Consider the following 10,000-nt stretch of genomic DNA (forward strand, 5'->3'; position numbering starts at 1 on the left):
CCATCCCCCTTCCACCCTTTCCATCCATCCATCCTTCCTTTCCATCCATCCATCCTTCCATCCATTCCACCCAAAATCCATCCATCCACCCCATCCACCCATCCATCCATCCACCCTTCCTCACCCTATCTACAATCTACTATTTTTATCTTTCTTTTCTTATGTCTGAGTGGGTCTCAAAAGCGTTTCTTTGGGATTGGTATAAAATTACTCCTTTTCCTTTCACTTTTCCCCTGATTTTATTGATTTTAAAAAAGGAAAAGAAAAAAAAAACAAAAGGGGACGACACAGAAAAATCCCACCCCGCGACTGAACATCATAAAAATTAAAAAACCCAAACCCCTTCACCCCCCCCCCCCCCCCCCCCCCCCCCCCCCCCCCCCCCCCCCCCCCCCCCCCCCCCCCCCCCCCCCCCCCCCCCCCCCCCCCTCTTAAAAAAACATACACTTCCTGGCCGCCTGTATAACTTAGAGTTGCCAACCACCGAAGATTTAAAATACATTCGCATTCGGAAGACCTAAAGTTTTCGTAGTGAGCTTGCTATGGCAATTAAGGTAATGATTAGAGATCTTGAGGCGGTGGCGGTGGTGGGAATCATGGATGTAGAGAGAAAGAAGAAGAAGAAGAAGACCACGAAAGAGAGGATCTGATAGAGAAGGAGCTAGAGACAACCCGACAGAGGAAACAAAGAAAATGTGAAATAAGGAAGAAGAATGTGCCGCTATGTGGTCTTGTGGTATGACACTCGCTTTCGGATCGGATTGGAAAATCCTGGGTTCGAGCCTCACTCGGCGCATAGTTGAGTCCACTCTTACCGTACTCAGGTTTAAAATAAGTACCAGGCCGTTAACTGCGTTGTTCTGTCTGAAAAAATGTAATATCGCATAACAGACATCATGTAGGATGTTAAGTGTTGCTGTTGGCCTGTGACACCCTGTAAAGCGCTTTGAGACTTCGAGCGGATATTGCGCTATATAAAAAACTCTCGTTAGTATTTGTGACAATGATAGCAGTGATGTTATTCTTGTTTCGATGATGAAATGATGGTAGTGGTGATGTCACTGATCAAGAAGCTAGAGTGATAAAGTTGATGGCAATGGTGACGCTTTTGTGTGCGCGTATGTTATTGATATTTAAAATGATTGTTTCCTAGAGTGGTGGTGGCTGAGATGATAGTTATGATTTTGCTAGTGATGGCAATAATTGATATGACCATGGTAATGGTAGGTATAATGCTGTGGTGGTGATATTGATTGTGGTGCTGATGATACTTATGATATTGTGCAAATGATGGTGGTAGCGATTCTGATGGTTATGATAATGTTGTAAAAGTGCTTGTGGTAGTGATGGTGATGGTTTTAAAATTGACGTGGATCGAAGTGCAATTATTTTTAGGTCTGATAACCATTTCCTTATGGGCTCATTCTTGTAATAGAAATCTTTTAAAAAATGACGCAAAATACATTATACAACAATGTTAAACCAGGCCCATAAGTGGATTCGGATGTCAGACCTGCGTGTTTGTGGATGCTTTGTTAACCTACAATGCAGCACAAATCCCTTTCTAAACAGTATTCCTTTTTCCACTATAACACAATAAGTCGAATGCTTGGCAGGTCTGTATTACTGCGTACATTGACACGTTAGTTGTAATACTATCTATTGAAATACCACCTTGAGTGGCGATAAGCCAAATTACACATCTGGAATACAGCATTTGCATACAAAGCTGTTTGAGTACAGAATTATTGAGAAAAATCGTGGATTTATTTTTCTTGTAACCATTGTTTTAAATATATCAATCTTATTATGTATATATTTCCGTCTTTCTATTTTTTAATTTTAAACTAAAGTTAGGAATTTGTTTTTGGTCAGTAATCGTAACTTTATCAGACCATACCCAGATCAAAACAACAACCCCAACCCCTGACAACATTACCCTTGTTCTGAGTTTAAGAACATAGGCAAGTTATTGTTCTTAGGCCGAACTGGGCTTTTATATTCTGTATCATTCTATTTCACCCAGTTTCAACCCGTTGACATTTTAAATCCCAGCCCGTTGACATTCTAACTTCTCGTCAGGGCAAAAGTGGATACCAAATACTTAATAGTATTAGCTAACGAATGAAGTACTGAAAATATTGAGGACTTGGTATTAGTGTCCTTTATTAATCTTTAATATATTGACATCGTCTATGGAGATAAGTTTAAATGCAGAGGTTGTGCTTTCGGCTTTGGAATTAATTTGCGTGTTGTAAAGCCGCCAAATTCCATCCCGTCTATACAATTACCTCGTTTACTGCCAATTTGAAAACGCATTGAATTCGCCATGAATTAAATCTATCATTATGTCATACAGCTAGTCTACTCAAGACTGTACAACTTATATACAAAATTTTCTGAAGTTAAAGGACAGGTATCGACATCGTTCAAAAATTTTGGCTAAATTCAAGCTATTATTGATGGCACTCACTGAATTATCAAGATTATAACATTTTTTTATAAAACTGCTTCTTAACAGATACAGAAATTTGGTGTTGTTTTTTTTTTCTTGCGCTGCTTATACTATTATGACTAATATAATATTTTGACAAATTGAATACTAGTCATTTAAAACAAATAGTTACTGAGTGCTTACCCACTATTATAGATTGAAAAAAAAAATGTAAAAAAGGCAAAGCACACGTAGACACACAATAGACACACACACACACACACACACACACACACACACACACACACAAATCAAACAAAAGCAGGGAAAATACCAACAAGAGAAAACAAATAAAAAAGAACAATAACCCCCCCCCCCCCAAAAAAAAAAAAAAAAAAAAAAACAACAGCAAACAAAACAAAACAACAACAACCCCCCCCCCCCTCCAAAAAAAAAAAAAAAAAAAAAAGAAACCAAAACAAAGAAAACCTGCCGAATCTTCCTCTGTGCCTAGCCAACCCAAACTCTAGAGCAGGTATTTGAATTGGATACTTACCAATAGGAGAACACGACAATTGTTCCTTATAAGAAATCAATCACCATTCTGGAATAAAAATCATATCCCAGAAGAAAAAAACAAACAAAAAACCCCACGAAATTAACACACACACACTAACACACCTCAAAAAAAGCACACATAACTGATTATTTGACTCACAAACAGAGGAGGTGGGGTTTGTGAAACATTTAAGACGATACGGATATGTCATGTAATTACGTGGATTCGAATCCAGCTCAGTAAAAGCAAAAACGGAAAATTGCCCAGCTTTAGTGTGAAGGACGAATAGTGCAAGCAACACGATTTGTCCGTACGTACGGCAACCACGGTTGAAGCTATTCGACCTTAAGGACGAATAGGGCTACCCATATTATTATGTCGTCTCCACACCATAACCATCCATTTTCGCGGAGTTCAATTCATAACATTTCCAAACGATTGTGTATCTAAGTCGTTCTGCCCTCCAAACTATACGAGATATTACCGTATCCAGACCGCAACCATCGATATTCTGGGAACTATGTTCACAACATATGTCACCTATAACTTCCAAATGGCATTGCATCTGAATTAACCAAATAGCAAAATGGATTTAACAGTAAAACGATTGGTCATTACATGTGAAATTATAAAATTTGTCAGTTTAACCGATTTTGATCATTATCTTTAATAAACACACAAAATTCCAACACAAGTTTTATAGATTCTGTGCATGAAATCAATTTTGAACATTTTCAACCAGCCCGACATGACACTGTTTAGAGGAAATAAGTAACAAATTTTCATGGCTTTCAAACCGGTTGTTTTTCTTCCGCTTGAACTATTGCCATTGTGTTCCTTTGTTCCCTAACCCTTATGTAAAGGCTCTAAATCTTATCAAAATCTTATATAAAAATCCTTACGGATTCTTTAAAAATAATTATATTCATTCCAAATAGACGATATGGGAAATCGTCAAGACATGCCAATACCAGTGTTAGAATAATTTACAATTATGTCATAAAATAATAAATCTGCTTTTTCTTGGGTCGTCATGGTTTTGATTATGAATTTAGAACGGAAGCCAGCAACAAGCTGATGTGGACTGAATGAGCAAACAAAAACAAAAAAAAACAACTAAAAAAACACACCAAAAAAAACCAACCCCCAAACTAATACATAAAAAGAATGGACAACATAAAATATCAAGAATCTTATTACGGCATAAAACAACGAGAGTTATTCCGTTGCCCCACGGGTTAAACTTAAATCAAATTTGTCTAAGTGTTACTAACAGTCATGGGATAAGTTGACCTGGAATTTTTTATATGATTTTATTACTAACGGAATAATCCAGAAGAGACGAAAAAGTTCGAAAAGGTCTTTGTCAGCACTGACGAACATGCCTCGTGTTCGTCAGTACCTACCTGTGTAATCTGTGGTACCTCCTGTTCAATTGCCAGTGGCACCTCTTATTTAGTACTGACCAACAGGCGTTGGCACCTATTGATCAGTACTCATCAATAGCCCTAGCCTAGAGAAAAATACTAAAGATTTCAACAGAGGAAGCTCTTTCTTTCATTTTATTTCACAATTTTCAATAATAATAATAATAATAATAATAATAATAATATAATAATAATAATAATAATAATAATAATAATAATAATAATAATAATAATAATAATAATAATAATAATAATAATAATAATATATGATAATAATAATAATAATAATAATAATAATAATAATAATAATAATAATAATAATAATAATATAATAATAATAATAATAATAATAATAATAATAATATAATGATAATAATAATAATGGTAATAATAATAATTTAAAAATATAATAATAATAATAATAATAATAATAATAATAATAATAATAATAATAATAATAATAATAAATAATATAATAATAATAATAATAATAATAATAATAATATTAATAATAATAATAATTTTTATTAGGTCCAATGCAACATAATTTAGACCACACACCGGATGGCTGATTTTTTTAAAAAACCTACAAACCATTTAGTTAGCAAATTCATTACACTATGACCGAAACATAACGTAGACATTCAAGCTAATTTATTTAACATTATTGAAAAATGGTACGAGAAAATAAATCACTTATCATAGTCATATAATAAGTTACAAACAAATATGTGGGAAGGCAGGGTACACACGATAAAAAACGATAAGCAAGACACGAAAGTAAGGCAAATATTGGAAGAAACATTAAATTTAATACTAACACTTTCATTTATCCATTATTGTTTCATCATTTAATATTTGGCGATTCATTCTAGCTGGTACTACAAACATAAAATTAATGAGACTCTCAATTCATTTAGGATAAGTATAAGAATCATCATCATTCGTCACACTTCTAATGGAAAAAAAAGTAAAGAGTTAGTAGCCCTACTTACTTCGATGTTTCATGATTAGAGTTGATTAAAAAGTAGGTAACTGAATCTGGCGCTTATCATATTGGACAACAAACAGGAAACAAAATTACCTAAGTCAATTATTGTAGATGCCAGTAAGGTGTGGATCATATTGACACGACTATGCCACTAAATAAATAGATGTATGATGTCACAACAAAAACAACAAAATGATTTAACCCTATACATTTAATGAGAAAATATTATTTAAACTGAATTTTCCACAGTAAAATCATGGGGATCAAATGGCCCCCAAATCAGAAAATAGGGCTTTCTAGTATTTTTCTCTTTGCAAGCCAGGGGGGCTAAATGGACCCCAAATCAGGAAATAGGACTTTCTAGTAATTTTTTCTTTGCAAGTCAGGGGGGCTAAATGGACCTCAAATCAGTAAATAGGACTTTCTATTTTAGTATGAAAATAGGCTTAAAAGATTCATAATTGTGATTATAAGCGTTCATTTACATAACATAAAGGGTGTTCTTGGAATATTTTAAATATAAATAAATAAATATCTTCATTCATCCATTAAGAAATTGGCTGTGCGAACAGCTTAAAGAAGTCAATGTGTTACATACAGATCCATTTTCTTTGTATTGAAATTAAAATCGGAAAACTTTGAAAATTGAGTTTTAGCTGCAGAGGCCAACTATCTTGTACATTGTACACGTATCCATCACCTAAGTATCATATAAGAGGCTTATTATTATCTAGTAATGATCAAAAGTAACGTTGCATTTTTGTTTTCTCTGATCCTCTTTACCAACAAAATAATCTACAAATGTTATATATAAGAGGATTCATAAAATTAAAGAAATATTCAAAGGAAAGACGTGAGTAAATAAAAACTTTTAAAAACTGAAAATAGCAACGTGACAGAAATGGATTTAGTAATCAATATTTTATGTGACCCTTTTAGTATCAAGCAATTGTCTTACTCGACGCCTCGTCGACATTGTAAGACTGTAGACAGTTTCTGTAATTATCTTAGTTCAAACTTCAGTTAGAAAAGTAAAAATTTCACCGGTGCCTCTTCTTGAAAATGTGTGTTTTTTAATACAGTTTAAATTTGAGACCGCATTTGTTCGTAGCCATCGTTAACATAATATAGCCTGACACTAGAACCGTGGTCTTCGTAAAGTTATGGCCTGACACTGACAAAAAAAAATGACGTCAAAATGCCAGTCTTTTGCAATAAAAGAAAACAAATCGTGAGTTGTATTCAATAGTTCAACCAATGAAATAACTTGTTTCCATGAGCACTACTAACGACAACACACTAGGCGGTGCAAAAACCAAATAATGACGTCAAACTACCAGTCCTTTTTGGATTTCAGTGATAGGCTATAACATAACGATGGCTTTGTTAGAACCCTCTAGGACTGGCAGTTTGACGTCATTTTTTTAGGTTTGTGTAGCGTCTAGTGAGTTGTCGTTAGTAGAGCTCAAGGAAACAAGTCATTTCATTGGTTGAACTATTGAACATAACTCACGATTTGTTTTCTTTTGTGGCAAAAGACTGACATTTTGACGTCATTTTTTGGTCAGTGTCAGGCTATATATATAACTTTACGATGGCTACGATTTGTTCCACAGGATTCGTATCTTGTGACAGGGCTGGCTACATTAACTGACCCACTCTAAAAACAGAGAATTCAGTTTTGGCACGGTAATGTTGTTCGGGTAAAAGATAGTCATTTTAGGATGAGATCTAGAGATATCAGAGCAAGGTAAAGAGTTAACAGTCTACAACAGAAAGCTGAATTTGTTGTCAACGATTTTTGAGAAATGTGCAACTTATTTGAACCCGAATGGGAAAAACTGATAAGTACAATGAATGCATTGTTTTGTGTTCAGTTCTACTTTTGCCAAATAGGGATCATTAAGTGATTACTTTCAAACCACCATATTTCGCTTGAATTGATGTATACATGACTATATTTGCGACCATTGTAAGCATAATTTATTTTTCTTTAACATGATATATAATTTTATTTCCTTTAATGCATATATTTATTGCTATGGAGAGCACATTAAAAAATGTAACGTTACTTTTGATCACTACTTTATAAAAGTATTATCTTTTGAGTAAAAAATACTTACTACTCCGCTAGCAAATTTTAGTGGTGCCCACCAAAAGTAAACCCTCCAACTCCAAAACGGATCGTTCATGTGATGTAAACATGGTACATGGTATATACATTATGCTGGCAGCTTTCATTCTATCAACATTTTTTAAAATCAAATCTTTTTGTGTAAGCATCATAACTGTGGAAAAAAATCATCAACAGAAGGAATACAAAATAAAAATCAATTCCCGATTGAAATAGTCCCACATAAACAGTCCTTTATTTAAAACAAAATGTAAATTCTCAGATTCTTGTGATGCACCGCAAAAAAAAAAAATCTTTTATACAATGTATTGTGTAAGATCTAGTACAACATAGTAGATTATGGCACTTATAAATAAATAAATGAATAAATAAATAAATGATTTACCATGGTATTTTGTACAACAGCTGATCTCACGTTTCTTCGTGAATTCATCTTGAGTGACGTTTAGTGTATTGTGTCGACAATGTGTTGGTGAATGGTGATCTTATTCTATTACATCGAGGTGAGGTTGGCATGAGACATAAAATGCACCTATTGCGCCTTTCAAAGAGTAGACTGTGGTAAGTGCACTTCATAACACTTTTTGGTGTATTGAGTATGCCACGTAGAAACACATTTCATGACATGAAGAACAAGTTGTCTTTCAACTTCAACGTCTTTGACCAACTTTCTTTGCCTTAACGCTAAGTATTTATTCATATTGAAGACTAGGGGTTATGTGTGTACAAATGCCTTAACCAAGGAATCATCACTGATCAGTATCTCTCTAGTAAGTCATCTAAATATTTCTTCTTCCCAGTGGGAATTGACAATCTTGCCCAAAGGGGAAAAAAACGAAAGTCATGAGACGGGGCTCTCAACTAGGATTTACCGATTAACAGTGCAATGCCATAACCATTTGGTCACCTCGTCCCGCAGAAAAGCCACAAGCAACATCCACATTATAACATTATATTGCAGTAATCTAGTTGAGCTTGTGTAGTCTAGGGCCATGATGTAACTTGCCTAATATAAATTCAATTTCGGTTTGTACAGATCTTATAATTTCATAAGAAGAAGGGGGTCAGGAAGTAGTATATTTCTGTGTTGGATTTAAAGTATGACCTGATTTCCGTTTAGATTTAACAATTTCATTACTATTATTATACTTTGGCATAAAATTATTATTATTATTATTATTATTATTATTATTATTATTATTATTATTATTATTATTATTATTATTATATTATTATTATTATTATTATTATTATTATTATTATTATACTTTACTTTTGTATGAACAGCTTGCGTTTTATTTTGTGTTGAGTGAATAAAATGGCGTGGGTTTAATTTAGGTGCATCTTTTTCCGTAGTTTTTGGACTATTTTTTGGCGTGATATTGGAATGTTTATTATTATAATCGTTTTCATTTGTGCGAGCAGATTCTGTTTTAACATGCATAGATTTGGTAGATTGACGAGACTTTGGTTTAACTGAATCAGTTTTCAAAATAGTGTGTTTTGATTTAAAACTGGAATGTTTATTATTATAATCATTATCTATTCCCTTAGCATTAGCAGTTTGTGTCTTATTGCGTATGGATTTGATAGATTGATGTGGCTTTAGTTTCGGGACGCCTTTTTCCATCGCCTTATATTTTGACCCAATGTTCAACTGTTTATTACTATAATCATTATCTTGTGCCTGAGCAGTTTTCGCATTATCGTGTGCAAAGTGAATAGATTGATGTTGCTTTGATTTCGACGGCTTCTTTTCCATATTCTTATGTTTAAGCATAACATTGGATTGCTTATTATCAAAATTTTGTCTTTTTATGTGTGGGGAGTGTGTAGAAAGGGAGGCCTTTAGTTTAGACCCCTTGTTCATCGTAGTTTTAAGTTTTGGCATACTATTAGAATGTTCCTGGATACGATTTTCTCCTACTTGCATAGATTGCGTTGTGAAGTATGTGGACATTTGAGACGACGTTGAGTTTGCTAATCGAGCAACCTTTAAATTTCTTTGCTTGTGATATTCCCGGTTGTTAGGTCCAGATAAATCATAACTGACATCTCTTCTTCCTTTTGCTTCGCCTTTCCGAGGTTGTATGTGTTTTTCATGACGACCTTGTTTTTCTTGGTGCGACCGTTCCATCTTGATATCGTCGATTTTCTTTAACGTGTTTTTAGTTCGGGTTGCGTTGAAGTGGTACCTGGGGTTTAAAGCCAAGACAGAACGTAAAGACCTATGGGCAGCATTGTGTTTTTTATCCTCTAAGATCAAGGAAGAAATTTTTCTTTCTGTAGGATACAAATAAATAATCCATTAGTGCTATAAAAACTTAGGTGTAAAATGTCTTCTCTCAATAATTTTCAGCTCACTGTGTATTTCAAAACAGACAAATGAATAAATAAATATCCATCAACAATTGTAATTTTTGTGAAAAAACAGGAGTTTTCAAAATCAATCATT

The 10,000-nt window shown here is 33.8% G+C and overlaps 1 protein-coding gene and 1 long non-coding RNA gene across 5 annotated transcripts in view; one reads left to right on the top strand and one right to left on the bottom strand.

Moving 5' to 3' along the window:
• LOC144968401 (ornithine transcarbamylase, mitochondrial-like) overlaps window positions 1–10,000 on the top strand; it is a 126,975-nt gene that overhangs the window by 59,746 nt on the left and 57,229 nt on the right. The gene's annotated exons all lie outside the window — the stretch shown is intronic.
• Window positions 8,902–10,000, bottom strand: part of LOC144968402 (uncharacterized) — a 24,743-nt gene continuing 23,644 nt past the window's right edge. Inside the window, exon 3 of one of the 4 annotated variants that reach the window (XR_013644583.1) lies at window positions 8,902–9,828. This is a non-coding gene — a long non-coding RNA (uncharacterized LOC144968402). The remainder of the gene's footprint in view (window positions 9,829–10,000) is intronic. The other 3 variants (XR_013644584.1, XR_013644582.1, XR_013644585.1) reach the window with 3 other exon arrangements.

Source organism: Berghia stephanieae, chromosome 3 (assembly GCF_034508935.2).
Source record: "Berghia stephanieae isolate SIO BIC M18660-M18661 chromosome 3, UCSD_Bste_1.3, whole genome shotgun sequence".
Lineage (NCBI taxonomy): Eukaryota > Metazoa > Mollusca > Gastropoda > Nudibranchia > Aeolidiidae > Berghia > Berghia stephanieae.